We start from the raw sequence: 12197 nt of genomic DNA on the forward strand, positions 1-12197 counted from the left end.
TTTAAGATGTATGCTTTCAAATAAGACGTCTTGAATTTTAAATCTCACAAATATCATTTTATTTTATAAAGTTTTATTTATTTAAACTTTATTTTTTAAATAATTATATAATTATGCTACCATTATTAATTACTTTTAACGAGCTCTTTATTTTTATAACGCTTTTGAATTCCTTTTTATTACGTCTTTTCCATAAATAATTTATCACTTTTCATACTAACTTAATTTTTAAAATTAAATTTTAAGTTATGAAAAATGTATGACTAAAAATAAAAAATAAAAGTGTAAAAATGTTATTATGTTTAAGAAATTAGCGTTGAACTTATAGAAAATTAAGTATGTCTCATTTCACGTTGAACACTTTGAATTCTTTAGTAATCACACTAAAACGACGAAGTTTTAACGTGCTGGATATATATAACTTCAATTTCAAATACATGTCAGTATTAATTTCAAGAAAAATATTTATATTCCTATAGTAGTTAACTAGTTCTGGACCCGTGCTTTGCACAGTTGTTTATTTGGTTTCATCACCATTACATAAATGTCTACAAAACTTAAATATTAAAACTTCAACGAATATATAAGTATTAAAATTTAGCATAATAATTTTTAATTTATAGCGCATTAAAATATTGAAGAATAATGAATAATTCTTTTCAATATTATAGATTCTGTTTTATTATATTTTTGGAATTATTTGAAATATCTGCAACAAATAAAAAATAAGCCACATGTATGTATATATCACTACAAGAAAAACGCGTTTTACCAGCGGAATATTCCGTCGGTGATCTGCCAAATTCTGTCAGAAATCAACGTTACCGACGGATTTACAGTGGATTGTATTCCGCTGGTAAAAGGCTCGCTGGTACGGCATACCGACACAAATCTCTTTCCGTCGGCGATCTATGCCGACCAAAATTGGGTCGGAAGATTCCGCTGGTAAATTTTCAACACCGACCAACTATTACCGACCCCAATTTGGCCGGTGAATATTTCCGTCCATTTTCCGTCGGCGATTAATATTGAAAATTGAAAAAAAATTTAATTACATTTTTAATTAGTCAATTTATTTGGATTGAAGGGAACTCCTATATGATATGTATACAAATTTGAGTCTTATGATTCACACGATTACAACTCATGATTTTCATTGCCTTTAGCAAATAATTCCTGCCATAAACTGACTGAACCTAATCTGCTCTAGACTTACACCTAATTGATAAGGACTTATAAATAGATATGATCTGCCAATCACTTCCCCTTAACACCCAATTCCTGCCATAAATTGAGAGAAGCTAAACAATCCATATCACAAAAATCTCAATTTAATGCGCGAAATGCAGATGCAATCATCTAATTCACACCCCTAAATATGAGCATATACAAACAGAGTAATCATAATCACAAGAAAGAAATAGATAAAACTCCAGCAAATATCCAGCCCAATAAATAACAAATATCTGAGACTTGTGCAAAAATTTAAAGCACTTACCAGGTCATTGTTGAACCTCTCCAAATCAAGAACCTTGATAGCAACTATTTCATTCAGTGTGGAATGCAGAGAGCCCTATAACAGATCAAAACAACATAACGGACATCATATTGAAACCTGATGAGTGAGATAATGCTCTAGATGATCGACTATGAACTAAATGGAACGCCGCCTACCTGCAACACCAGAGATAACAACTTCAACTTCCCCTATTCCTCATGAACTCTTCATATACAGTTTTACCCTTTTACCAAGGGAATGACCAAGTGAAATGAGAATCCCGAATACAGACTTCCCCATCTGGAGAAAAGAGAGAAATTACTAAGATGATTTAAATCTGTCTGAACAATTACATATGCAAATGATGGGCATTTTGTCCAAGCTATGAAAGTAATTAAAAAAAATCAAAATAAGAAAACTAACTGCAGGATTTACTAACTTCATTCTTGAAAGCACAGCCTTCAAAGATCATGTTTTAACTAGACAATGAATCACTGAAGATCAAGGCAAAACATGTCTGAGGCAGGGAAGGCTTGGAATTATATATATATATATATATATATATGCCAATTTTATTGGGTTGGGCTGTGAAGGGCCATGCAAAAGATATTAAAAACAAAAATCTAAAATGAAAAGAACACAACATCATCTATGGAGTCCAACTTACATTCTAAAGTAGCTAAGAAATAGATAATTGTGTTTCTATAATTGATTTATCAAGTTAAAAGGTAACCGGTAGTCTAGTGTATTTGTACTTCTTCTCTTTCATATAGTCATAAGGTATATTGCATATCCACCACAAAGCAACTGGAAAAGGAATGTACCATGAAAGACAAATATTTAAGAGAGATGTGTACTCTCTCCTGAACCAGTTTCTCTGAACAGTTAGACTCACAAGAGCCATCACTTAACAGAAACGAATAGCTTCAGATATGAAATCAAACACATCAATCCACCATCTGATGAACATATCTATATTTACCTCTGATAAGAGGAGCCTGGAATACAATATAAGTAACATGTGTTATTGTTGGGCTTGGCCCAATTAGAATTTATAAAATTAGCCCACTCATGTGCCTCTAAATTTTCTCAAGTGAAAAACATCCCACATTGCTTTCAAAGCACTTGGTGGAGATGTTTATAAGGAAGGTCCTCACATGCTTGGGGTGTGCCACAAGGGGTACCCACTTTTGTGAAAGGGTGAGGAAATATCTCTTTGGTTGACCACCACACACGCGCGCGCGCGCCGTCCGTCCGATTGAACCGGGCCGGGTTGGGTTGGATTGGGTTGGTGTGGTGTAAAATGTATATTTTTTATTGAAAAAATTAATAATATTTTTATTATTATTATTAGTTTCGGAAATCAATTTTTATTTAATTATTTTTTACTCTGATTCAGTCTTTGTGAACGTTGTTCACAACGTCCATTTTTTCTGAACGTGTCTTCAGTCTCCTCCACCTTCCTGATTTTCCTCCTTCACCTTCTCCATGAAATCAGAGCTCAACAACTCTTTTTTCCCTGTATAAATAGGTGATGTGAGACTGCTTTTGAGAAACAATTACTTTTCATTCTTTCTGTGTTTTTTCGAAACTGAGCAAATAAACAGAGAGTGTATACAGAACAATTTTTGTACGGTGCAATACAAAAATCGTATATTCAGAGGGCTGTTTTATCCTTGAGGCGACCGGAGTTCATACTGTTTGCTAATTTCCGACAGTTCCGCGAACGTCTTAAAGAAAGCGACATTGTCCGCGACTCTGCCCATTTAATTTTTGTTCGGTCTGTTCCTATTTTCTGAGTTCGTGTAACAACAATTTTAAGACGATCCAATCACTGCTGACGGCTACCGAACAATCAAATGGGATTGCTGAGATCAACAAACCATTCCGGTTTGAAGGAGCTCATTTCCGAAGATGGAGACAGAAGATGTTGTTCTACCTCACAACAAAGAAGGTAGCTTCTGTTCTGACTTCTGAAAAACCAATTGTTCTTGAAGATGGTGATGAGGCAGATGTTCGTGCTGCTGAAAGATGGACAGAAAATGATTTTCTGTGCAAAAACTGTATTCTCAATGGGCTGACAGATGATCTGTATGATTACTACACTGCTGAAGAAAAATCTGCCAAAGAAATATGGGAAGCACTGTAGAGGAAATATGACACTGAGGAGGCCGGATCGAAAAAATACGCTGTAAGCCGCTACCTCAAATTCCAGATGACTGATGACAAGTCAGTGGAAATTCAATCTCATGAATTACAGAAGATAGCACATGAAATTATTTCAGAAGGTATGCCTTTAAACGATCAATTTCAAGTTGCTGTCATTATTGACAAATTGCCTCCTTCGTGGAAAGATTTTAAAAATATTTTGAGGCACAAAACAAAAGAATTTTCGATGGAAAGTTTGATTACTCGCCTCCGAATTGAGGAGGAAGCTCGAACACAAGATTTAAAAGAGGAAGTGCTTATTGTTTCTAATAGCACTAAAAGGTCCACTGCGGTTCTGAAACCCACTCAAAAGAATTTTAAGAATCAGAACCGCAAACCAATCCAAAACCGCAACACCCGAGTTAATTTGAATTGGAACCTTCAAAGGAACCAAAATAGGCCACAGCAACAACCACCTAGAAATGATGCTGCTTTCCTATGCTTTAATTGTGGGAAACCAGGTCATATGGCACGTAAGTGTAGGAACAGGCCAAACACTACTCCTAGTGTTAACCTGACTGAAGAGCAACATAACTTTGTTGCTATGATTTCTGAGATCAACCTTATAGGTGGATCAGATGGGTGGTGGGTAGACACTGGTGCCTCTCGCCATGTTTGCTATGATAGAAGTATGTTCAAAACATACAGTGTTGTGACCGAAGATAAGAAAGTGTTATTGGGTGATTCCCATACCACTATTGTTGCTGGAATTGGTAGTGTGGAATTGAACTTCACATCTGGAAAAACCTTAACTTTGAAGGATGTGATGCATACTCCAGAAATGAGAAAAAATTTGGTTTCGGGCTATCTTCTCAACAAGGCTGGTTTTACTCAGACTATAGGAGCAGATTTATTTACTTTGACTAAGAACAATGTATTTGTAGGAAAAGGTTATGCTACTGAAGGCATGTTTAAGTTGAATGTTGAGATTAATAAAGTGAATGCTTCTGTTTACTCCTTGTGTACTTTTAATGTTTGGCATGCTCGTTTTTGTCATGTTAATAAGCGTATCATTAAAAATATGAGTAACTTAGGATTAATTCCAAAATTGAATTTGAATGAATTTCTTAAATGTGATTATTGCAGTCAGGCAAAAATCACAAAAACACCTCATAAATCTGTTGTTAGGGATTCTGAACCTCTAGATTTAATTCATTCAGATATATGTGAATTAGATGGAAAGTTGACTAGAAATGACAAACGGTACTTTATAACCTTTATTGATGATTGTTCTGACTTTACTTTTGTTTATCTTATGAAATATAAAAGTGAAGCGTTTGACATGTTTAAGCTGTTCATAGTTGAAATAGAAAATCAATACAATAGGAAAGTCAAGAGACTTCGTAGCGATAGAGGCACATAATATGGTTCTAGCCTGTTTATTGATTTCTATAAAACACATGGCATTATACATGAAACCACAGCACCTTATTCACCAGAAATGAACGGAAAGGCTGAAAGGAAAAATATGACACTTACCGAATCTGTAGTAGCTATTATGCTTAGTTCAGGTGCTGCCTCACATTGGTGGGGAGAAATCCTTTTGACTGTTTGCTATGTGCTAAATAGGGTCCCTAAATCCAGAAGCAAAATCTCTCCTTATGAGATCTTGAAAAATAAAACACCTAGTCTATCATATTTTAGAACTTGGGGTTGTTTGGCTTATGTTAGGATTCCTGACCCTAAGAGAGTCAAACTTGCTAGTAGGGCTTATGAATGTGTATTTATTGGATATGCTGTGAATAGCAAAGCATATAGGTTCTATGATTTGAATGCAAAAGTCATCTTGGAGTCCAATGATGCTGACTTTTATGAAGATAGGTTTCCTTTTAAATTAAGAAATAGTGGGGGTGCATCATCGAGTAGCATACCTGCTACTAGACCTATAGTACAAAAAGAGATTGAGGAATCTGAACCTAGGAGAAGTAAGAGACCTAAAGTATCTAAAGACTTTGGTTCTGACTTTTACGCTTTCACAGTAGAAGAGGATCCACTTACTATACAAGAAGCCTTAACCTCATTAGATGCTGATTTATGGCAAGAAGCCATTAATGATGAAATGGACTCACTTGAGTCAAACCAAACTTGGCACTTAGTAGACTTACCACCAGATTGTAAACCAATAGGTTGTAAATGGATCCTTAAGAAGAAACTGAAACCTGATGGTTCAGTAGATAAGTTTAAGGCTCGCCTTGTAGTTAAAGGTTTTAGACAAAGAGAAAATGTTGATTTCTTTGATACTTATTCACCTGTCACTAGGATTACGTCTATACATGTTTTGATTGCTATCGCTTCTGTGCACAATCTAGTGGTGCACCAAATGGATGTTAAAACTGCGTTTTTGAATGGTGAACTAGAAGAAGAGGTTTATATGGATCAACCTGAGGGCTTTGTAGTCTTTGGTCAAGCCCATAAGGTATGTAAGTTAGATAAGTCTTTATATGGGCTAAACCAAGCACCTAAGCAATGGCATGCAAAGTTTGATAACTTGATTATTTCAAATGGCTTTAAGGTGAATGAAAGTGATAAGTGTATCTACTATAAATATGAAAATGGTCTTTGCACCATTATTTGCTTATATGTTGATGACTTGCTTATTTTTGGATCTAATATTCATGTTGTGAATGCTGTTAAGTCAATGTTGTGTGAAAACTTTGACATGAAAGATGTAGGAGAAGCGAACGTCATTCTTGGTGTAAAGATAACTAGGTCTGAAACTGGAATTTCTTTAGATCAATCTCACTACGTTGAGAAGATTCTAAAGAAATATAACTACTTTGATTGTAAACCTGCATGTACACCTTATGACCCTAGTATAAAACTTTTTAAGAACACTAGAGACAGTGTAAGACAATCAGAGTATGCTAGCATAATTGGCAACCTTCGCTATGCCACTGATTGTACTAGACCCGACATCACGTATGTCGTAGGATTGCTATGCAGATTTACTAGTAGACCTAGTGTGGAGCATTGGAATGCTATAGAAAGGGTCATGAGATACCTTAAAAGAACCATGAAACTTGGATTACATTATCAAAGGTTTCCAGCAGTCCTTGAAGGATATAGTGATGCTGACTGGAATACCTTATCAGATGATTCCAAGGCTACCAGTGGCTATACTTTCAATATAGCTGGTGGTGTTGTTTCATGGAAGTCTAAGAAACAGACTATCCTAGCTCAATCAACCATGGAATCAGAACTGATTGTACTAGCTGTGGCTAGTGAAGAAGCAGGTTGGTTGAGAAGTCTGTTAGCTGAGATTCCCCTATGGGAAAAACCAATTCCAGCTGTATTGATCCACTGCGATAGTACCGCGGCTATTGCTAAGATTCAGAATCGTTATTACAACGATAAGAAACGACAGATACGTCGTAAGCACAGCACTGTGAGAGAGCTACTCACTAAAGGAGCTGTTAGAGTGGATCACATACGCTCAGAAGAGAATTGAGCCGATCCTTTGACGAAAGGATTAGCTAGAGAGAAAGTCCATAATACGGCAAAGAGTATGGGACTTATGCCCCTATAGTGATGAGTTACACACAATAGTAACCCAACCTATAGACTGGAGATCCCAAGAAATAGGTTCAAAGGGTAATAACAAGTTGTGTTGTAATATGAGTCAGATCATGCAATCTGAAGCATGAATATCCTGAAGCGATTTGAGATTGAGATAATAGAAACTCTTAATGAAGTCTATACTCCACTTGGAGTGAAGTACATAGCTACAGGAGTACTTTTGATAGACTCACCTATATGAATGTGGAAGTGAGGCCGCTTCCTATGAGTTTAGGGCAAAACTCTAGAGCATTCATTAAACCGGGATAGACGTGCATGGCCATAAATGCACGGGCTACTAGAACTACACTCTGAAAAGGTTATGGCGTGATATACATCAGAGATAGAGTTCAAGACTACGAGTCACTCTAGTAAAATCTAAACTATACTCACTACGCAAAGGTTCAAATCGAAAGATACCTCTGTTTATGTCTGACCTTATGTAACTGCTCAGTAAAACGATTTCAAAAATTCTAGTGGAGGATTGTTGGGCTTGGCCCAATTAGAATTTATAAAATTAGCCCACTCACGTGCCTTTAAATTTTCTCAAGTGAAAAACATCCCACATTGCTTTCAAAGCACTTGGTGGAGATGTTTATAAGGAAGGTCCTCACATGCTTGGGGTGTGCCCCAAAGGGTACCCACTTTTGTGAAAGGGTGAGGACCTATCTCTTTGGTTGACCACGACACACGCGCGCGCGCGCCGTCCGTCCGATCGAACCGAACCGGGCCGGATGTAAAATGTATATTTTTTTATTGAAAAAATTAATAATATTTTTATTATTATTTTTAATTTCGGAAATCAATTTTTATTTAATTATTTTTTACTCTGATTCAGTCTTTGTGAACGTTGTTCACAACGTCCATTTTTTCTGAACGTGTCTTCAGTCTCCTCCACCTTCCTGATTTTCCTCCTTCACCTTCTCCATGAAATCAGAGCTCAACAGCTCCTTTTTCCATGTATAAATAGGTGATGTGAGACTGCTTTTGAGAAACAATTACTTTTCATTCTTTCTGTGTTTTTTCGAAACTGAGCAAATAAACAGAGAGTGTATACAGAACGATTTTTGTACGGTGCAATACAAAAATCGTATATTCAGAGGGCTGTTTTATCCTGGAGGCGACCGGAGTTCATACTGTTTGCTAATTTCCGGAAGTTCCGCGAACGTCTTAAAGAAAGCGACATTGTCCGCGACTCTGCCCATTTAATTTTTGTTCGGTCTGTTCCTATTTTCTGAGTTCGTGTAACAACAATAAAGAGGCAGCAATCGAATTTTATAACTACGACTTTACTCCCTGCCCTGAGGTTTTGCAATGTTGGTTCAATAGCTGGTTTTGCAATAATAGTATTCATCTTGAACAACTGGAGAGGAGCAAGTCCTATGCTTCTCTCCATTAAAATGCAAAAACATATTAACATGAGTACTAGAGATCCACACAAGTATTGTAAGTTCTGTCCTAGAGATGCACCCATACCGTAGAGGATTTTTGCTTCAGCTCCACGTGATTCAAATCCTACTGCCTCTTCGTTAACAATAACAGTGGCTATGATTCTCCTGTTCTAACATCGTGAATCTGCAAAACTTACAAGATTTAAGTAGGACTATCAACAAGAGAAATTATTTTACTGACAGTAAAAAAATTGACTTGTCAAATACAAATGAGAAATCAATCACTTCTAGTTATCATTTTAAGACCAAACAAGAATTTGAACCCTTTTCTTAGGCATTTAGAGATTGGATGCAAAAATCAAATATAATAGCCAACCAGAAACAGAGCAGGACACAAACCCTTTTCAAGCAAAGATCCTAACTGCTCTCTCATCTGCATCTCCACGCATTTTGCTCCTTTATTCAAGAAGAAGACGAGTTAATTGAGCTTGGTTAACAACTGCCTGAAAAAGAAAAAAAGGGCAGAGAATTAAGTCTATGAATTACATATAGACAGTACATGGATGTTATTAAAAAATTAAATTGGATTAAAGGATCAAATCAATTTTTGTTTATTAAGCTTTAATTGAGCATGACTATATGTTTCTGTTGTGTATTTTTTTAACCTATAATGTCTGTTTGTATTTTTTTAACCTATAATGTGTATGTTGATATGTTTGTGCTATAATAACAAAAAAACTTATGTGCTTAGTTCGGTCCAAACATAAACCAGATCGAAATATTTCGGTTCAGTCCGTACCGAACTGAATTACAATTAGGTTTGATTCGGTCCTAGAAAATACTAGAAATTCAGTTCGGTCCAATTCAATTCAATTCGGTTTTTGGACTGAACCGAACCATGATCACCCCTAGTTATAGCCATCCTAGTCAGTCAACATACCGACATTAAAATTACCTAAGATTTTGTGAAATGTGACTTTATATAAACAAAATAAACCTTTGCATTAATTGAAGTTTCCAAAACCTCCCAAAAGTCATGAAATGAATTGATAGAAACAACTACAGCAGTCTCATTATCATTGCGCATATACAAGTAGTACATGTGGAATACAAGTAGCATCAGCAACATTGTATTGAAACCATATGGGGTAAGCCTTTGTCAAATCCAAGACCTCCATGAGGTCATAACTGAAAAATGCTACCCAAAAAAATATATAGCCACAAGGGGTAAAACCAGTTCATGCATCACTAGACAAACCAGTTCATTACCCAAAAGGAACTTTAAAATTTTATTTTAAAGTAAAATGAAAAACTAAATTTTACCCTTCACCACTACTTGAAAGATCAATATAATATGGTTTCATAAAAAAGGAATTAACTTTAAAATTAAGAAGTGGGGAATGGATCCAGAGACAATTCCAAAAAATATGCCTATAAAATAACTCTGCTATTTATCAAAAGAGTTGATGAATTTTATTCTTTCATTAATTCCTGAAAAGATTGCAACATCTAATCAGTTCCATCATCCACTTCATCAATAGTCTTATCAAGTTTTGGTGCCTTAACAGAACTCCATCAAAGTTTCAACAGTTAAAGTAAATATGCATTGACAGATGTAAAGAAATGAAATACTTGGTTCATTCATTAGCAGTGTAAAGAAATATGACATTTCTAAGAGATAGGAGCATATTTGCAAAAGACCATAGCTTTACCAAAAAGTGAATACTCATTAGCAATTCTTCACAAAACATGTCATCACAGAGAAACAATTTGTTGGATCTATGTCTAAGCACTTCTAGATAGAAAGGAGGCGAGGTTTCCTCTTTCCTGCAATGTTGAAGTAGATAACAATCAATAGCTGGGAACCTATTATTAAGAAAATAAATATGTCATACTAGAAATTGAGCTTGTTTAAAGCTTTCTACTGCATGTTCCTATTAAATAGATAAAAATAAATAAATAGCTTTGCTCTTTGGTGGTTTTCTTGAACTGATTGAAAGAGTTTTGGTTTTATGACATAAATATAAAATTCAATCATAGATACATCTATTGTTACTCAACAATAATAATCAAAATAAATCAGAATGCCAGAACAAAATCTACAGTAAATTTCCTACCATACTATAAGTCATACATGGTATAGTGAATAGTAGAGAACCAAAAATCCAGTTGCAGCTATTAAATCGAATACACCAAGAACTGAAAATCAAAAGCTAACAACATGAAGAAATCCCGTTCAAAATTAAAAGCCCCAAACTCATTCTGAAATTTAGCAAATCTAAAAAGCTAACTTACCTAACATATAGAAATATATAGCTCCGAGTTCTTCCTTTCGAGTAATACAACTGTCCGAGTATTTATCAGATGACTTTGAGTAATCCGTCTGAGTAATAGAAAGGATATGAATGTAGAGAGAGAGGGAGAGGTGAGGGAGTGGTGACTGATCGAGAAAGAAAGGGAAGAAGAAGGGAGGGATCTCGAGGGAGAGAGATAAGAGTTAGGTTACAATCGAGAGAGAAAAGGGAGAGGGAAATTAGGGTTCAGAAAATCTCAAAATAAAAAATGGGGGGAGAATAGAAATAATTCCCACTTAAGTGAAATTGGGTATTCCCACCTAATAAAAAAAGTTATATATTTATTATTATTATTTTAATTACCAGCGGAATTCCATCCGTATGTTAAAATTCCGCTGGTAAGATTACAATTCAGTAGCGAAATCTTAATTCAGCTACTATTTCGCCGCTGATCAACAGCGGATACAAATCCGCTGCTATTCCGCTGGTGATTACCAGCGGAATTTATTCCGTCGGTGATTTCCGCTGGTAAAACGCGTTTTTCTTATAGTGTAAGCATTGTAGGCAAGCAGCCAAGAATAGGCCATGGTTTTGGACCTGGAGGTAATGGAAATTTGGTGGATTTTCTATCTCGGAATTTCAGAAAGAAAAGAATAATAAATGATGATAAGAAGATGAATGGTATGAAAAGCTGAAACATGAGTGACTCCATGACTCTCTCCTTTGCTATTGTAAATTATAATCATAAATGCAAGTTCGTCTCCTATATATATATATATATATATATATATATATATATATATATATATATATATATTTGGGACAAGGTATAGGTTCAACGTTTTTAGGAAGTATCAATTTAGGCTCTGTATACAACAAGATAACATTTAAAAAAGAGTACCAATATTAGACTTCGATACTGAAACATGGGACGTTATTCATATTTCTTTAAGTTCGGTCAATATGAAGGAGGTCTAAATTTGTATTTTTTTTTTAAGCTTTAAACTATATTGATGTTATTTTGTACGTGAAGCCTAAATTCACGCTTCCCCAAAAACCTTAAGACTATTTTGTTACCTTATCCGGTATATACTGGTTGTGTAAATTGTAATCCTCACTTTCAACAACCTTTGGATAAAGTTATGTTATTAATCAATGTTGTGTGATTAATTATTGAATGAAGTAAAAAAAAAAAAAAAACATTATGCTTCCATGTTTGTTAAATAGAGTGAAATTTCTATAAATTAATAA

The 12197-nt window shown here is 35.1% G+C and overlaps 1 long non-coding RNA gene across 2 annotated transcripts; it reads right to left on the reverse strand.

Moving 5' to 3' along the window:
* Positions 1 to 1086: 1086 nt before the first annotated feature.
* On the reverse strand, positions 1087 to 11196 carry LOC136201370 (uncharacterized). 2 transcript variants are annotated; one of them, XR_010673803.1, is made up of 7 exons: positions 10948 to 11196; positions 10365 to 10479; positions 9052 to 9155; positions 8738 to 8836; positions 1675 to 1798; positions 1499 to 1573; positions 1087 to 1281 (listed from the first exon to the last, which is right to left on the reverse strand). It is a non-coding gene; the product is annotated as an uncharacterized lncRNA (long non-coding RNA). The 2 variants fall into 2 exon arrangements; XR_010673804.1 differs by lacking the exon at positions 10365 to 10479.
* Positions 11197 to 12197: the final 1001 nt, after the last annotated feature.

The sequence above is a fragment of the Euphorbia lathyris genome, chromosome 7, assembly GCF_963576675.1.
Source record: "Euphorbia lathyris chromosome 7, ddEupLath1.1, whole genome shotgun sequence".
Taxonomy (NCBI): Eukaryota; Viridiplantae; Streptophyta; class Magnoliopsida; order Malpighiales; family Euphorbiaceae; genus Euphorbia; species Euphorbia lathyris.